Source organism: Montipora capricornis, chromosome 10 (genome assembly GCF_036669925.1).
Source record: "Montipora capricornis isolate CH-2021 chromosome 10, ASM3666992v2, whole genome shotgun sequence".
Classification (NCBI taxonomy): Eukaryota; Metazoa; Cnidaria; class Anthozoa; order Scleractinia; family Acroporidae; genus Montipora; species Montipora capricornis.
In genome coordinates, this window is record NC_090892.1 from 55,636,825 (window position 1) to 55,655,110 (window position 18,286).

Sequence of the window (18,286 nt, forward strand, 5' to 3'; positions counted from 1 at the left end):
TACTGCGTTGAGAAGAAGTCGGGTTCTTGTTGCCGTCGGAAAGATTCTGCAATCGACCAACACCGTGCTTTAAGCACGATTCAATGTTGAGATTTTTACAAAACGGAAGTATTGTACATGATGCGAAAAAACGTTACTGAAAACCACAACCTAGAAAATTCCTGCTGAGAGATCACTGCGGAAAGATGGCCATTTTTGCATTCGGTCTAATTTCTAGCTATACACTACTTTGTACCTCGTTGCAAAACTTAATCATCAGCGTCACACTCGGTCACCCCACCAAATCAGCTAAAATCTCTCCAAGAGGCTAAAATGGTTCAAAGTCGTTCATGATGCTCACTAAGCTTCCGTTGTTTGTCGGGCACCGAAGGCAAACAATAAACGGCAAGTGGTCGCTCGTCTTTTAAAAATGTAAAAGTTTCTCTCCTATTTTTTCTTTTCCCCGATCAATAGCTCCTTAAGGATCTTTGAAAAACGACAAGCAATGTCCAAAAAGTTACAATAACCTAAAATAGTTTCTAGAAAAGAGATGCCCCCGAAAAGTACATCCCTCCTTATTAATGAGGCATCAAGTAAACAACGACCAGAATATTGGCTTATATAGCGAAATTTCATATTGCTTTCTCATTCTTATGTTCTTTTTCATATTAAATCGTTTCTTATCACTTTCCCTGTAAAACGTAAGCTAAGAACTCAGTAAGCAAATGGAAACTGAAAGACACTTAATTTCTAAAATGGAGCCACTCTCGTATTGTTCGTTTTTCTTGCCCAGCCGGTGTCTTTAAATCCAACAATTTTTTTTCAGAGTGATCAAATGCTAAGCGAAAAAGACAGGCATGCAAGCTTTTGTCGATAACTGCGATAACTTGATGTTTTCAGTGGAATGTGGGGCGGCAGAGAAACCGGAGATTAACATGAATAATGCACAACAACGTATTTCCGCGTTCAACCATAACTTTATTCTGACTGGCCACATTTTTCGTTGCTTTTAGTTGCACAATGTAGATACAACAATAACTTTGAATTCCCTTCACACTGAAAATAACACATGAATAATACCTAACAACGTTCTTCCTTGTTCAGAACCAAGAGTTTTATTCCGACTTGACTGCCAACATTTTTTCGTTGCTCAGAGTTCACAAGGTACGTAGATACGACCATGACTTTGAATTCACTTCACACTGAAAATAATACAGCTTATACACTGTAGATTTAACAACTGGGTTAAATACACCTGCTGGTGTATCGATATCAAGTGCTTCAAAGTGATATAAGCGGCTCAATCAAGTGAACTTGATATAAATACAAGAACTCTTTCGCTTGTACTTTCCAGTTCCGTCTCGATCTTGTAAAATTTCAAGTAATGACTATGGCAGGGAGCTCTTGCCCTGTCGCCTCCTGGAACCGCTTTGACGATAACTCAACACTTGCGGCTTCCTGCATTCTCGGCGGTAAGCGCGAATGCAACGCTTTGGAATCCGTTGATTGCTAAGTAGCAGCGCTTCGAGACCGGCCGTGACATCCTCGTGTCGATCAGTCCTTTCCTCTCAAATTTCTCGAACGCTTTTTGTAGCGGAATCGCCGACCATCCTCCCACGTCTCCCTCGAAGTAGGCCCACAACCTAAGGCTCTCTCTTCATGAACAGCGGCTAAATCTTTGTCCAGCTTAAACTTCACGTGTACGTGGTCAAGTTGTGTCTCAAACAGTTCGTTCTCTTCAATAACTTCCAGACTAGGAACAAAGCGAAACTTGGGGTATTTTTTCTTTTTCTTAAACCGGCGGCGATCTCGTTTCGGTCTTTGCATCATGCTTCGATCTATGGCTGCCAGATCTTGGTGGACGACTGAAGCAGTTTTGTGACCGTATTTGAAATCAAAATCGTAGCATTTCGCGACGCTGAGTTCATTCATAGTTCGTGGCTCTTCCTCTTGTAGACTAAAAATTGATGGCGAGTCCTCATGAATTGCTATTCTCTGACGCATTTCAAAAGTGGCTTTTCTTCTGTCTGAAAACAAGCTCCTTCTTTTTCAAAGTCTCTTTGTCAACTGATGCAAGTCAGTGATCCGACTGCTTTTGTTACGAGCATCATGAGTTATTTTTGATAGATGACAGTGAGGTTAAGTTATGCGCGGCGATATAGCACGTGGTTTGGGCTTCGCGAAAACAATGCGGAGTCACCGGCCGAATAATTATTTTCCGCTCCAAGCTAAGAAAGCGCGGAAGCTCACAGACCATACCGTTCCTCATATATGGATAAATGATGTTTTCATCTAATGCAGGTTAAATGGAATTGATTAAGAGTAAGGTTCTCGACAAACAAATCTAAGAATGGTAAACAAAGTGACAAATTGTAGAATTGAGGTTAGTTTTCGATCATGATGCATGCTTTTGAATGTTTCAGAGTACACTGTGTGCGAAAGAAATCACTAATGACTTTTATTACGTAGTTAATACATTGGCATAAGGTGGAAGTGTTTTGTTATTATGAAAAATAAGGGAAATTGGCTATCCATTTGAAATCTATTCGAAATTGAAATTTAAAGTTTTCCTTAGGGCATCAACATGCAACTAAACGGTACTGATTTAGCTTGAATTTCAACTCATATTTTCCCCTTTGATCTGAGATTCATTTACAATGCAAATCAGCGGAATGCGAAAGAGCTTTTTGCGCGCAACATCAACGGAAACAAGATTTTAAAAGCGCCAATGAAATATCGCGTTTTTCATCGTAGTAGTGTTTCGGTTTACATGACGGTTTCTCTGCGGAAATATTGCGACGTTGCACCAACTATCGCTTACAATATGTTTCTTTTTTGTTGTTCTTTTGTTACCGCAAATTAAACGCCTATGAAGAACCCGAAAAGCCAGAAACGTGAGAGGAAAAAATAAAAAAAGGAAGCAGGTTATAGAAACAGTAAGAACAACCATGGCGAGGAAGCGAACCAGTTTTCGACAGAGTATAAAATGAAACTGAAGTATGCCTAGAAAGAAACTTCTTGGAAATGCTCAGTACCGTTGGGTAAACGCTCGATTTCTAAGGCTGAAATTAAAAAATTGAACTAGACTAGATCTGAAATGGAAGTTTCTCTTTGTCATTTTGTTTTATTGCTTCAGTACAGCAGTTCTTCAAACAGCTTATTTTTGGGTTCTGCGATACAGTAGGATCGGTTACTTAGATCTGTATTATTAGTCCTGATCAGAAAAGAAAATCAGGCTATCTTCAGGAAAAAAAAAAAACGGTGTCATTGCTTAAAATAATTTTCTTAAGAATTCCAAAGTTCACCCGCAACAACCGAGAATGTCCTTTCACTACAAGTAACCGAATTTTCGATTGTGGTATAAATTAAATTCCTTATTATTTTTGGTTTGATTCGCGTAGATGCAAAGGCCATGATCGCTGCTGGAAAATAAGCGAGGGCTTTTGCCTTGAACGCACATCGGCAAAGAGCTGTGGCTTTCGTAATCCCTTGAAGAGGAGAATTAGAACAACAAACAGTGTTTTCACTCTTATGACGCCGGTCTGTACATGAGTGGCTACTTGCAACTGACTTTGTTATCACTATGTTGTACTCTCTTGAATCCCAGACAGGGCCAACCCAGCTGCAACTACTGAGCTGAGCTGAGCTGAGCTGATTACTCCCTTTGGTGAAAGTCCTTTGAGACTGAGTCTTTTCGAATTCAAGAAACAGCGTGGACTTGAAACGCATGCGCGATAGAAAAAACCGTCTAAAAGCAGGAAAATATTATTTTGTAATCATGAATACATATTTTTTGAGTCATGTTTTAAACAAATGTCTGAGTTTATCAGCGATAAACTCAAAAAGGCTTTCAAAAGAACTGTCAGGTAATATCAGTTGATGAGATATCCAAGATTTTGAGACTCAGTATACTTTTAATTGAATCATCTTGTGTTGCCGAGTGGTTCAAAAGGTCCTTGCCTTGGCCGTGAGATATTGCAAATGTTTTGACGGGAGCATTCTGAGGAGATATCTGCTTATCTTCTTTCGCTTCTGTTTAATATTTTGATATAATCTCTCAGTGTTGTTGCTACGTAAAAATAACATGATTCTTGTCCTTGTTCGTTACCAAGCTACGATTTCCAGTCTAAACCTATGTTGAGGCCAAAATAAATAAAAAAAATGATAACAATCTTTATTATTTTCCAGAAATACTGTGAAAGTTGTTTAGAGTAAGAAATTCCAATAAAATTATTTCTATAACATAAGACAAGGTTAGGAGTGTTTCAAGACTTTGAACAAAAGACTAGAAGGCCGAAGGAGGAACTTTTTAAAGGAAAAAAAAACCAAGATTTAAATTTGAAAGACATTTTTGGTGTATTTTTTTTAAGCTGGCGGGTCCTCAAACATCATGACCATAAGACCAAAGGGTTTAAATTCCTCATCTGAGAAGGCTTCAAAGTCTAACTGTTTGAACTGACTGTCATGCAAAAAGATGCAGTCTAGTCTTGACTTGTTTTTGGCTGTCAGTGTTGGCCGAGCCAAGGTTGTGTCTGTTTGACAAAGAGGAGTTACTTTAAATCACAATTTTAGTTTTCTTACCATGATTTTCGCCTAAAATTTATACATTTCATCAACTGTTTGTATAGTTCACTACACCGGAAATCAGCACGCTATTGATGCTCCCTTTAAAAGAACCCATGATGTACGGTGCCCGTGTGCAAGAGCCATAGTGACATTGTGGCGAGTTTCCATTAAAAGACGGTACTTCACGAACAATTATTATTATCATTATCATTATCATTATCATTATTATTATTGAACATACGAAACGTCAAGTCATAATCAAAATGAACAAGTTCAATAGATTATTATTATTATTATTATTATTATTATTATTATTATTATTAAATAAATAATAATAATAATTATCATTATTACTGCTATGATGACCACGATGGAGTGATGGCGATGACCGGAATTAATTAAAATTCCCTTCGGATGCGGATGCTTCTGATGCTTCTGGCGACCGGTTCTATTTTAAACCACGAGAAGCGGTACTACAGAATATATATTTTTTGTAGCGGTTGTTGTGATCCAAGTGTCCTCTTGAAAGAGAACAGTTCAGAAAACCAGGAATAGTACTTCCTTACATCCTAGTGGAACTTAAGGTCATCCTGAGGTTATTGAGAGATTTTAAAATAGTTCAGTACTTAAAATAATTAAAGCTATCACATCTTGGGAGCGAAAAAGCAACGCCGTGGGGGTACTAATGAATTGGATCAGAATAAAGCGCCTAGATTGATGACAATCTGGTAATTAATCGGGGTGAAGAAAGCAGAAACTAAAAAATCCTTCTCGTATTATGTTTCTCCATAACTGGTTGCTATGGTTTCTCTCAAGGAACATATCAATATCAGTACATGAAACTTCAATAATATGTTGAATTGATTTAGGTTGATCTAGGTTGAGTTGATTTAGGATGAATTGTTGGTGAAGTGCAAAATGTCAGAGGTTACAAATCTACAAATCGAGGGACTATCTTAACAAATATACAACAGTTAACATAAATGGTTAGAGCTATTAATACTCATACTGAGGGGTAGCTAAATATGCTAGCCTAAAATAAACCTTGACAATCAACAAAGTAAAAGAGTTAATATATCACTCTGCAGTACTGTACAGTATGGTTTAAGGCCAGGAGATGTCATGGAACTAAGAGCTACCAAAGAAAGCAGGGGGTATTTGCTACAATTGTAGCTTTAAAGCGTAATTCTATCAACCATACCAAATGTGTGCACAAAGCATTTTTTTTTTCACAATTAACAGAAGGATTGTTTTTAGGAAAAGCAATTCTCATGTTACCACAATAACAGAGATAAACAATGACCCATGTTACAAACACTTTCGCCACTTAGTTACACAACTTTTACACTAGGGAAAAAGTTTCCGGATTTGTAAATGTTTCCGGATTCATCAACTTGGGAATTCGTAAATGGTTACATTATAGTGGTTCACACTAAACTCGATAAATCCGGTGAGGTCTCAGGTCGTCGCACTGGTTTAATTAAGAAAGTGCTCTTGGACAGTCGAAAATGTTCTTTCCATTCGCTGTCTACTGTCTCATTGTTCATTTAGTTATTCCACCAAACACTCAATCTTCCTGGTCTTCCCCGAAATCGTCTCCGTCGTCTGTTCGCCCATCCCGGTCCCATGAAACAATTATGTGCGTCGTGTAAAAAGTGACTGCTTTTAACGGCCTTCGTTTCCTTAGAAACACAGAAGCCACCATGACGAAAGTAAATGACCTGTGCCTGTAGTAAAATAAGACAATTGGAACGACCAAAAACTTTGCAACTAACTCGGGCGCCATCTTGTGAAAACGCAATCCGCAAGGATTGCGGGCGGGCTTAGATTATCTGGATTTGTGGGATAACCCGCGCCGTTTACACTAACCAAAACGTTCGGATTCAAAAAGTTCGGATACAAATGAAAAGTTTCCACTTTAGATTCCGGATTCACAACCTCCCCGGGGATTTGATTTGATTCTTAAGGGCCGATTTACACGATACGATTTTGTCGCATGCGACAAGCTCACGACAGGCATACGACATGACTTACGATTGTCGCAGCGTTTTAAAACATGTTTTAAGATGCTACGACATTTTTTCTGATGTACACAACAATCGTAAATCATGTCGTGGGCCTGTCGTAAGCCGTTGTCGCATGCGACAAAGTCGTACCGTGTTAATCGGCCCTAACAAATCCGGAAACTTTTGCTCTAGTGTAAACGTAGTCTCAGTCAAGGGCGAGGAGAAGACAGCCAGAAAGAAAAAAATTGAATTAAAATTAAACTGAATGCAATACTGATACCAGAAATAGAAAGAGCACTTTTTCATAAGTTATCCTGCAAAGTTTCAGCGTATTAGGTGTTACATCAGCTGAGGAAATGTAAGCTGAAATTTGACAAATTTACAGACGTTTGTACGACTGGGGTTATACGACATACGCCAATCATACAATCGTCTGTAAATGTTTCATTTTTCAACTTACATTGTCTCATCTGATATTACACTCGATATGCTGAAACTTTGCAGAGTTACTAAAATAAAGATGTTCTTTCCATTTCTGGTATCAGTTTAATTTTAACTTATTTGAATTTTTGACCGCCATTTTGGAGAATGGTGTATTCGCTCCTTTCGCGCGGGCATGTTTTCCCGCCCGTCTCTTTTCGCGCTCGACAAACTAATTAAGGGGAATCAGAGGGACTGCTTGTAGTCTTTCCAAATAACTACCATATTGCTTCATTGAAATCAAAGCCCAAGACGCAGAGTATAGAGAAGTGTCTTTAGATCCTTTTTCTAATAACAGCGCTTGCCGATAGATTCAAGGAACGTTCGGGTAAAATCCGACTGAAGTAAACGAATATAAGCCAGCGTCTTCGGGTTCACGGGTGAGTTGCTCTAACAACTAAGTATTTCTTCAGGGAAATTTTACAAATATAACCCAGTATAAAAAATAAACTAGTTTGATTCCACTTAAAGAGTTGAAGTTAATCTTTCCCAGATCCTCAGCTTGTATCGTACAGGTGTTCTTGGTTTCAAATTCTGGCTGGACTAACAAGAAAAAATAATAACTGAAAACAAGAATTGTTTGAATTTCTGGTTTTCCTGAATATGGATTTCAAGCACTTTGACAGGGATTCAAGTCCCAGGCCTAGTGGCCTACAGGGGTGCTTTTGAAAATTTTGGAGAACTCACTGCTGTCCCCTGGAAAACTATAGGGACTCCGGAGACCAGGGTGAGTTGAACACGGGTGAGATTTTCTTTTCAAATGCTGCTCTCCAGTGCAACTACATGTATGTTCGTCAGTTCCCAAAGACGTCGATCACATGAGTGACAGCAGGAGCTCATCAAGGAGACCTCGCTCTCTCCCATACTTGGCCTTGGAGTCAACCCTTTCTTTAGTGACTTAATTGATAGAATTCCCATGCGACATTCGAATTGAGCACGTCCATGCACTGTTAATCCCCATTCGGAGATTCAGCACAAGCCAATAAAAATAGAAGGTATCTCAGCCTCAAGGGGAATATGACACTTTTCGCCGGAAAAAACAGAGAGATAGAGAGTCTCCTTCAGCTCCTGGGACGCGTTTCTCGACTGTCCCGAAAGTTTACGGGTCATTTTCTGGTGTCACAATCCCTTTTCTATCTCAAGAACAGAGAGGATTTAAGTCGCCAAACTTCACAGTCCTTTTTCTTTTTGTTACCTTACAAACATGTTAAAAGATCGGCTTTCCAAAACACGCTGTTGGTAATTTTACAAATGGCTTTCCGCGCCCGAAAAGTTTTCGGGACTTTCGAGAAACGGACCACTGGTGACAGACAAAATGATCACCCAAGACTCCTCTTTAGTGAACGCGTAACTGCCAGTGACACTGAAGGCGCTGTTACAATGTGAAATGTTTGGTGCAACTTGTCTCGCAATGTTTTGGCGACACTGCGGCGGGACAAGTTGCACGAAATATTTCACAGTGTAACATACCCTGCAACGACCAAAATCGTTGCAAGACTAGTTGCACGAAAAGTAAAACCTAACTCTACTTTCGGCAACGGCTCTTGCAACTTAATTGTCTCGCAACTATTTTGGCCGTTGCAGGGTATGCTACACTGTGAAATGTCCCGCCACAATGTCGCCAAAACATTGCGAGACCAAATTGCACGAAACATTTCACATTGTAACAGTGCCTTGAGTGTCATGGGTGAAAACACCTGAAATAATTGGGTGTTATTAATTCATTCAACAACCCTTTGTTTGTCCAAGTTTTTCTTTTATTGTTCCAGACTTTTCTAGGCGCAATGGGGAGTGCATATTTTCACCAATAGTTATCGGACCTCCTTGAGACTGGATCATAATTTTTAGAGTAATACGTTTTCCCAGTAGGTTGTAGCTAGTTTTTGAGTATTTAGACTGAGTTAACATCAAAAAGGCGATGAAATCTTACCTTGATCGTTCCTTTTTCGATTTCAAAAGACCGGTTTTCGAAATGTTTTTTTTTTTAAAGACGGATGTATTCCCACAATCCTGCGCACGAAACCGTTGGATTCTTTCAGTAGAAAAAAAAACTTATGATCTGGTAAGAAAGACACAGAACCCGTTCATTCTACAACAATTTAAACAAAAAAAGAAACACAGGTGGTGAAAAAAAATAACTTTTAAGTTAATTTGATTTTTAAAAAAAATTATCCAGAAGTCCTGTCCAGAAGTTATTCTAAACATTCTGAGTAGTCTTTATCCAGAAGTCCTGTCCAGAAGTTATTCTGATTTTTGTTTTATTTAACTTAATTCTTTTCTTTTCTTTTTTACATGATGGGCCTCATCCTATTTGAACCAGGATTATTTTTAGAGTCAATTGATAATCAAGCTGCGCATGCCACCATTTCTCTTATTCGAACAAAAAGATTTTTAGAAACACTGTTAACGCCCAATACAAATATTCCAGAGAACATGTCCTCAGACACAGAAAGTAATACCCTCACATATTGCCACCAGTTTCAGGCACGTTTTATATAATTAGGCAAAGACCGATGTTTTCAGGGTACGTGACGTACCAAGACAAAAGCAAACAAAAGCTCAGCTGGGATGCGATCATACGTTTGCATCAGGAATGGTCGTCTTCGTTCAATTTCGTGGTTTGTTTTCCCCTGTGTCCGGGTTATGTAAAATCCGAATTCCAAACTAGTAACCGGAAACTTAATCCTAAAGAGGTTTAAATGTAACAAATTTTCTGCCCGGATTCTCTTTGGTATTTAGTGTTTGCTTTTTTTTCGCATTCTATTGATGCTGTTCTCTTTTTCTCGAAGCCCTAGGAGACCATAACTTGTTTCCAAAATCTTGCACGAGAAACTTATTCTTTAGTACCTTTATCCAAACTCGACTCTAAAATAAGACATATTTTGCAACAATACCCCAAATTGTTAGCTGTATTGTTTTGACCTCTGCCAGTCACGCCTTTGTGAACTCTAATTACAATTTTAAAATAACATCTCATTCGTAGCACGTCTTGTTTTTCATTTGTTTTTATTCTAAATTTTCGGGTTTACAATTGTCATGATATGATGATAGATGGCGGAGGAGTGCACTGTGTTTTAGTAGTTTAGGTTTACGCCGGAGAAAAGGCAAGATAAAGCTAATCAAACAGCTTGCAAACAGACTGTGTTTTCGCATAGTTTTTCGGGGATGTTTGCATCGATTTGTCCTCAAATCGGAATTTTTAAAGAAGGCAAATAAATGGCGCACAGTCGAAAGTTATTTCCAACGGGCACTTTTTTTTTGTAGGGCAAATTTCCCTAGAATGCTTAAGTGCCTTAATTAATGCAGTGTTTTAGGTGAAGGAGATGACTGCAAATTCAAAGGACAGTCATGCAATGTGCTTTACAAGTGGCTGCGGCCAAGAACGTCACATGCAGAGAAAAGAAACATGGAGCATACCATCTTTGCAAAACCAAACGTTGTGTGCGCCAGGGAGCAGCCAAAGTAACAGATCTGAAAATTTCGAGTGTGCAAAAGGATTATAATTAATCGATATTTTGAAATGTTGGCATCTCAATGGACCGGATATTCGCCCAGATCACTTCCACATGACATCCGTGATGGAAGTGATGGGTTTTGCCGATAAAGGCGCCAAACTACTACAATAACACCTTCGGGTTTGCGGTTTGTGGAAACTTCTCTGTCCTTTCCCTCCGACTAGTTTGTTTTGAGTGTAGGATTGAAGGGAGGAGGGAGGAGGGAGAAGGGCAAGATCTAGAGCAGTAAATCTTTGTACCAACAACCGGATACACCATTTATACTTTATCCCCAGTGAAAATACTGTATCAACGGACTCCTTTGTACTCGATATTTTCTCTTGTTTCTTGCTTCATTCTCCTTTTAAGAGCTTTTTCACATCAGTAAACAAAATACGCTGTATTTGCATACGTTGTGTGCATAAGGAAAATTGTCAAATCCTGCACAGATCTCTCTGTAAATATCACATCCTCAATAACAAACACGTTTCCGATTTATGGCGCCAAAACGACCACAACTTAACAACTATAACAATGAAATCTCGTTTATACACGGTATTAAACGGATGTACTCGAGTATTTTGGCACAAGGGCACGCTCTTTTCCCCAGAAATGTTCGTTCTTTAGTTACAGCGATGTTTGTGATACATTTGAAGTCAGCGAGTGGAACCAAATCATGCGGCTTGAAATTGAAAATATACATCGCCCTAGTTTGAGTTCTCAATGGCGCTTTCATCTCTAAAACACCCAGCACTATTCCATGATAGATTTCTTCGATTAACATTACCTTAATTTCCGTTATCTAAAATCAGGAAATAACCTCAGGCCCTCGATAGAGAACGCACTGCCTCTTATCCGCTACGTTTGTGCAAATTATTTTATGCTTTGCGTGAAATCCCCCACCCTCCCTTCCCTCCTCTCCCAAAAAACCTCCCGATTTTCCCTGCGATTCTGCTTATCGCTGGTACGCCTTCATCGGCTAAAGGATTTTCCCGTTTCCTAGACCTTCACGACAACAAATATTCAGGTTAAGTCTTAAAAATGTCGGCAAGAAAGGTATGAAATCATTAACTCAATACCCCTGCTGCTCCATAGTTTGACAAGCTGCCCCCGAAAATCAAATTCCTTGATATCCTATTTCGATGGGGATGGGCACGCTTTTAGTTTTATCCAGATACGAGGTATGACCAAGTAATTTTGCCCAACTGCAGCCACAGGTTGCATCAATTCGTCAAGAAGATTGATTAAAATCATGACTGAGGTTGTAAATACTACAAACGGTGAGGACATTTAGTTTTGTCAACAGCCGGAGTTGCACGTACGTCATCTCGTCGGTGATTGAGGCGAGTCACGAGACTTTTACATGCTTCCAAAAACGCTGTAACAGCAAACTCAGTCGCAACAAATGCTGCCGAAGAAAATGCTATCGCAGCGGAGAAGAGCCTACGAAATGTGCTTTAAGCCTCTCCAAAGAGCATAATAAGCTAAGCTTAAAGTTATTCCATTTTCCGTTGACCAAATGGGGGAAGGAATAACATTAACCAGGGACTTCAATTAATTACCACTATGGATCAGCAAAATACGTAAAGCAAAACACTGAAACGCTCTTTCATACATTTCAATTCTTTTTTAATGTTTCCAATACCTTGATATTTAAGTGATATTTTACTCACTACCTCTTCGAATGCACTATTTCACAACCTTAAGTTGGCGCTTCGTCCAAAAAACGAATTATGTTCAATGTTCGACCTACACCGAGTTTCTATCTTCGTACACTGAGACGTTAAAAAGCGAAACGGGTTGAATTTACAAAGCAAAACAAAAGAGAAAAAACTAATGTTTTAAATGTAAAAAATCATCGGTTGGTGTTTACCTTTTTGATGCTTCACCGTTCACATTCATTTTTCGAGGCTATTTTTAATATTTCCTGGGATATAACAGCGCCAGCACGCAAAAGTCATATTTTACGTTTCTAGTAAACACTGTTTATTCACGAGGCTGTGTTTTTTGTAGCCTTGATCCTCTCTTTTTTGGTTTTATGCATTTACTATTCATCACGTGAAATTGTTCACGAAGCAGCTGGTGGAACTAACAAAGTTCTCGTCTTGTCGATTGCAACAACCGTTGTTAATTTCATCACCCGTTTAATCTGCTCTTTGCTTCTCTACATAACACCACAATAATCCTTCCAAAAGTTCCTTTTGCCGAGTCATGGCAAAGTTTAACTTTCTCACAAAGGATTCTCCATATCTGATAAACAGCGCGAAGATGTGATGGGCCCGGGATTTTAACTCCCACGTCAACATCTTCACTGCCGGCAAAGACAAGGGTTTGGCCAGATACGGTCATAGTTGCTGTCCTTTATCTGCGAGAACTTCGCTTATGTCGATGGCTGCGACGGCCTTCCTCTCTCACTGACATCCCGCAACTCAATGCCCGCTCACGATGAATGGCCGCCAAATCTTTCTTCTCCTCAACAATCGGCTCGGATGCTTCAAAAAGTTCGTTTTCCTTAATGTCCTCCAGGCTGGGAACAAAGCCAAACCTGGGATATTTTCGTCGTTTTATAATTCTGCGACGACGAACCACTGGCTTGGGTCCTTGCATCATGCTCTGGTCTATAGCAGCCAGGTCAGCGTAAAAATCCAGAGCGGATTTTTGGCCATATTTGAAGTCGAAATCGTAGGCTTTACCAACGTTCAAATCCATCATTGCTAGTGGTCTATCCTCGTGATGAAGACAGACCGGCGGTGGATCTTCTCGGAATGGTTCTGTTTTGCACATAGCTTCAAATTTTTCTTTAAACTTCAAGTCAACGTCTATCCCCTTCTGATGTTCTATCACAACTGAGAGAAATCAACAATTAGCTTTGCTTATACTCCTACGCTGCGTACGTGCTCGCAATTTTAACTAGATATTCAATTTCGACATAACAATTAATTATTCATAAGAGGCCGGACTGCGAACCAATCAGCGAACGATATTTTGATGGTTCGTGCTCTCTACGTGTTTAATAACAATGGGACATGATAACATCACATCGCTCCAATGACCCACAAAACAAAAGAGGTCAGCTTATTTTTTCTCGAGTTACTGTTTGATTCCATTTTGAACAACGTCGAAAACAACCACACGAGAACTAGCTTAGCCATCCTTGATGAATATTGCATCGACGTTCCTTCAAATAAGGCTTTAAGAGCGTAAAATTCTTAGGATTTTTTGCGTTTATTGAAGCGTGCTACATATTTGATTGACTATTTGAAACGTGCTTTATGTCGAATTGTTATTTGATTGACAGTTCCAGCATCCACCATCAGTGCACATTTGAGCACATCGACAAACGTGATTTCAGCATTGTACTCCCGAAAAATGCCTTTATTTCAGAACATTGAACGTAAGATCCTCTGACAGTGGCATTGGCTGCAAAACATTTCCTTAATAAAGGAGATCATTCTAAAATCAGATCCTTATGTGATGATAATATTACAGAAATGCAAATGTCACGGCTCCAAGATCAATGCAAACAAACCCGAAGGGCTGAAGCCATCTGGTCAATTTTATCTCCGGCTGCACTGGAAACCAACTCCCGGTAAAAAGGCAGCTGTGTTCAGTATCAAATATTGAAGTAGCAGGAATTCGTCAACTTTGATATGGAGCACAAATATAAGTAAAATATCGCTCAAGTACGAAAAAGAGTGAGATAGAGCACGTTCTTGACCTTACTCAGTTACTCAGTGTGAATAAACCAAAGTTGGTTTGTGTTATACACAGTAAATATGAAGGTTATGCATCGTTTTCTGTGGAAGCCCGAAGCCTTTATTGACAAAGAAAGTACCTGTCCAACTTTAAATGTTCACCCTTTCATCAACGGAGAATACCAAAAGGGCGAAGATTAGTCTCGCCGCTGCAAGAATGTCCGCGCGTATTATGAAGAACCAATATTACAAAAACATTTGTCAATCTAGGAGTTCAAATGCGATTAAGTTAATCCCCAAAATCGTTCATAGTTCGACAACAAGGATAAACGACTGCATGCTTTAGAAAATGGTTCGAGTAATAGCATTGGAACGAAACGAAAAGTTGCTCAGATCTCACGAACATCTAAAATTCAGATACCAAAAATTGCTTGGATGGGCTATAATTGGCAACTATTCGGATGTAGAATTTTTATCAGTTTTTTTTACGATAGAACGAAGCTTTTAAAGGGACAGTAACGATCTTCATTTTTTTTTTTTTTCACAAACTCCTACTTTACCTCCGATAAATGGTGATGATATTCAACGTGCAGTTTGTCCGTTTGCAGGACGGAAGAAAGCTGACATTACGACACTCAAGAAAGATATACATGTACTCAACGTATAAAGAAATGGAAATGATTCTTCTTAAACATATCAGTATTTTTTCCTTTTGTCGTTTGGCGTAATAGCTCACGGTTGTAGTGTTAAATTGTATGTGACACAATTGACTCTTTTCACGGATAATTTTAAACAAACGATCACGAACCGTGATTTATTAATTCAAGTCAATATTAAGCACGCGTGTAGAGGTCGTAGAGCTAGAATTAAAACGTTTTATTTCATTTTTTTTCTTTCACATGTAATATCAGAAACGTAAATTTAGGGCCATTTAATCTTTAGCGAAAAAACTAAATTCAGAAAAAAGCGAGGATGTGGCAAAGTACTACTAACTCAGTAACGAAATCCAAAGGAATCCCCTTTTTTTCCAAAAACGTGATCCCACGTACCGAAATGACAACAAACCGTCAAAATCACCGATAAATATACATTGTTTTTATGTACTGGCAACACCTTCAAGGACTTCTATCCTGTATTGTAAAAGTTATCTCAACCACTTGACTGGGTATCATTAACCTTAATTTCATAAAACTTCGTGCTGTTTTAAAATATGAATCATGTCAACAAGCGAGGTGTTATTGTTAAATTTGTCACGTCTTCCATTTTGTTTCTAATGTTAAAGTAAGCCAGTACTTCATGATGGAATTCCAAAGTTGTATTCTGTACGTGTTATAAAATAAAAGAAGCACTTCTTTCCCATGAGACATCATGTTTAGCGTTTGGCAAGGAGTCGCGGGTTAATATCTACCATTGCACTGAGAGGACTGTGCGAGAATTGGATTGAGGCACAGATTGAATGATGGCCTTGTCTAAATAAACTTGTAAACAGTAAGAAATTTTGTGGCTCGTAAAAAGCACGAATAAGCAGTCCGCATATTGTTTTAGCAAGTAGACAGCATAGAGTAGATCGCCGCCAGCAACTTTGAATTTCACCGTGAATTCAACTTGACTATTTTCTGTGCAAAATAGTCATTAAAACCAATCAGCTTGAAGGATTATTAGTGAGCGCTTACAAGTGTCTTTCGAGAACGAATCATGTTTTGAAGTTAATCTGTATGAAATTCTGCCAGTCCGCTTATATATTTTTTAAATTGCATAAAACTCATTATATCGTGGCAAATTTTATCTTTTTCACTAATTTCTTCCCGGTGAGCAGATCAATGTTGCTTACTGAGAAAGCCGAGAAAATAAAATTATCTTTTTGGATCTTAATTAGGCTGCACCTGTATCGTTTTCTTTCATCAAGACACGTACTGACAAGGAAACCACAACCTCGTTCACAGGCTCTCTCTCTCTCTTTTCCTCCCACGACAAGGGAGAAAAAGAGAGAGAGAGAGAGAGAGAGAGAGAGAGAGAGAGAGAGAGAGAGCCTGGGAACGAGGTTGAGGCAACCACCAAAAGAATCAAAGAGCATAGACGTAATCTGCTAACTCAATGTTGTACCCAATTCGAATCTCCTGGCGTTAAGATTCTTTGTATATTGTATTTGAATTATAATGTAGCATTCGCATTTAAGTGACATGGAAGTACCTGGGACAAAACGTTTTATTCCCAAAGGGTTTAAATTGGGTACAACAGTGGTTGCGGTCGTATTAGGGAGTTAACACTAGTGTCCCACTCTGTTTCTAATAAATAGCGTTTTTCCTGACCTATCTATTTTTAGAACCACTTTAGCGCCATTCGCTGTCATGGTAAACGTCAATAACATTCAGTTGCTAATCAGCGCTGAGGTCTCTCCAATGCTGCAAGAAAGCGAGTCTCAACTATCTATTCACGTGAGATTATACTTCTTCAGGCTTGCAATGGATCATGGGATGTGTGACCTTAAAATTGTCGAATGGATGCCAAAAAAATGAAGATACTGAGAAACGGGGAGGTGTTTTCAAAACTTTGAGTCTTGTTTTCCGCAGTCTGCCGCCATCTTTGATCGCCCCTTCATGCGGACCACAGAGGGAACACCTCCAATTAGCGCGGCAAATTCAAAAAAGTTATTTCTAAAAATAGATTGGTCAGGAAAAATTAGGGAAGCCAGTTAGAGGCTCCTACTGATGGACTCCTGGAGAAACACAGTGTAACACTAGTGTTGACACTAATCTAGTGTCAACTCTCTGGTGTCCCTAGGGGAACTGTGAACAATAGAACTTGACGTAAAACTAGTGTTTGCCTTATAGGCCACTTCGGAAAATACCATAATACTCTTTGTTTGTCCCCCCACATTTTAAATAGGCATTGTTTCCAGTTTCTCTTGGGACTTAACAATGGTCCCAAGAGAAAACAAAAACAATGATTATGCAAAATATGGGGGTACAAAGAAAGAGTATCAAGGAATTTTCCGAGCAACCACTGAGCAATAGATTGTTTTCACGTGACGTCACGGCGGCCATGTTGGTGTCCCTAAACAAAGGAGCGGTGGTCATGTTGATGTCCCCAAGTAATCCTCCGGGAATTGGGCTCTATTATAATGCAAACGTTTTCTTTTGTTTCGAGTGGAAAAGTAAGGTTACTGATCACGTGAGTGAAAACACTCTAAAGGGCTTGATTTAAGACTAGTGTTAACTCCCTTATGCGACCGCAACCAATAAGAATACGAAAAAATGGATAGGTTTAATGAAGAAAAACATATGATCTGCGGACGCCCTGTTGTGACACATTGGTAGATTTTTTTTACTGTTCTCCTAACAAAGACTGACATGAAATGACAAAGTTTGAGGTTATGTGGAAGCATCGATTTTTATCCCTAACATCCACACTGCTCAGTCATGCCTGTTTTGTTCCAGGAGAGTTGGTGTACACACGTACACTTTCCGAGAAGAACGACTTGCCAGTTGGAGTAATCATGAAATGTTTTGATTAGTCCGAAGTTACATTACTTTTCAATACGTTCTCGTTGCCTTTTTCGTCGTTTTTGCTTGTAAGCTCCACAAAATCGATCTTTGCGGATCAAAGTGGCACCAGTTTGTCATGACAGCGACCATGACAACGATACATTTACCAAGAATGAGGCTTTCTGCCAGCTCATGTCTAAGCACGTTTTCTCTCTGTTTGTATCATGCGCTATCCTAGTGCGCAAGGTATAAGTTAATGAAGCGGACATTATCGTCCAAACAAATCATTACCATTGAGTATTGGAAAACGCGCTAAAATGCTGCGGTTATGATGTTGACGCAGCTGGAATGACAAAACAATGAAAACATTTCGTCATTTCGTTTCGCTAGCTGCAAAAAACGAAAAACCTTGAACTTGTTGGTTGTCCTTGCTTTTTTGTCATACTCAATTTCGGATCCATAAAGCTATCTTCGCCGGGAACCAGCGAGAATGATCGCGCGATCGCTAACTGCGCCTTACAGTGCTTTACATGAAAAGATAAAACTGAACGAAGAAGCATTAAAAAAAAAAAAAAAAAAGG

General features: G+C 39.1%; 1 long non-coding RNA gene across 1 annotated transcript; it reads left to right on the forward strand.

Annotated features, from left to right (window-relative positions):
- Nucleotides 1–940: 940 nt before the first annotated feature.
- On the forward strand, nucleotides 941–3,871 carry LOC138019628 (uncharacterized). The gene is made up of 2 exons (XR_011126196.1): nucleotides 941–2,362; nucleotides 3,587–3,871. It is a non-coding gene; the product is annotated as an uncharacterized lncRNA (long non-coding RNA).
- Nucleotides 3,872–18,286: the final 14,415 nt, after the last annotated feature.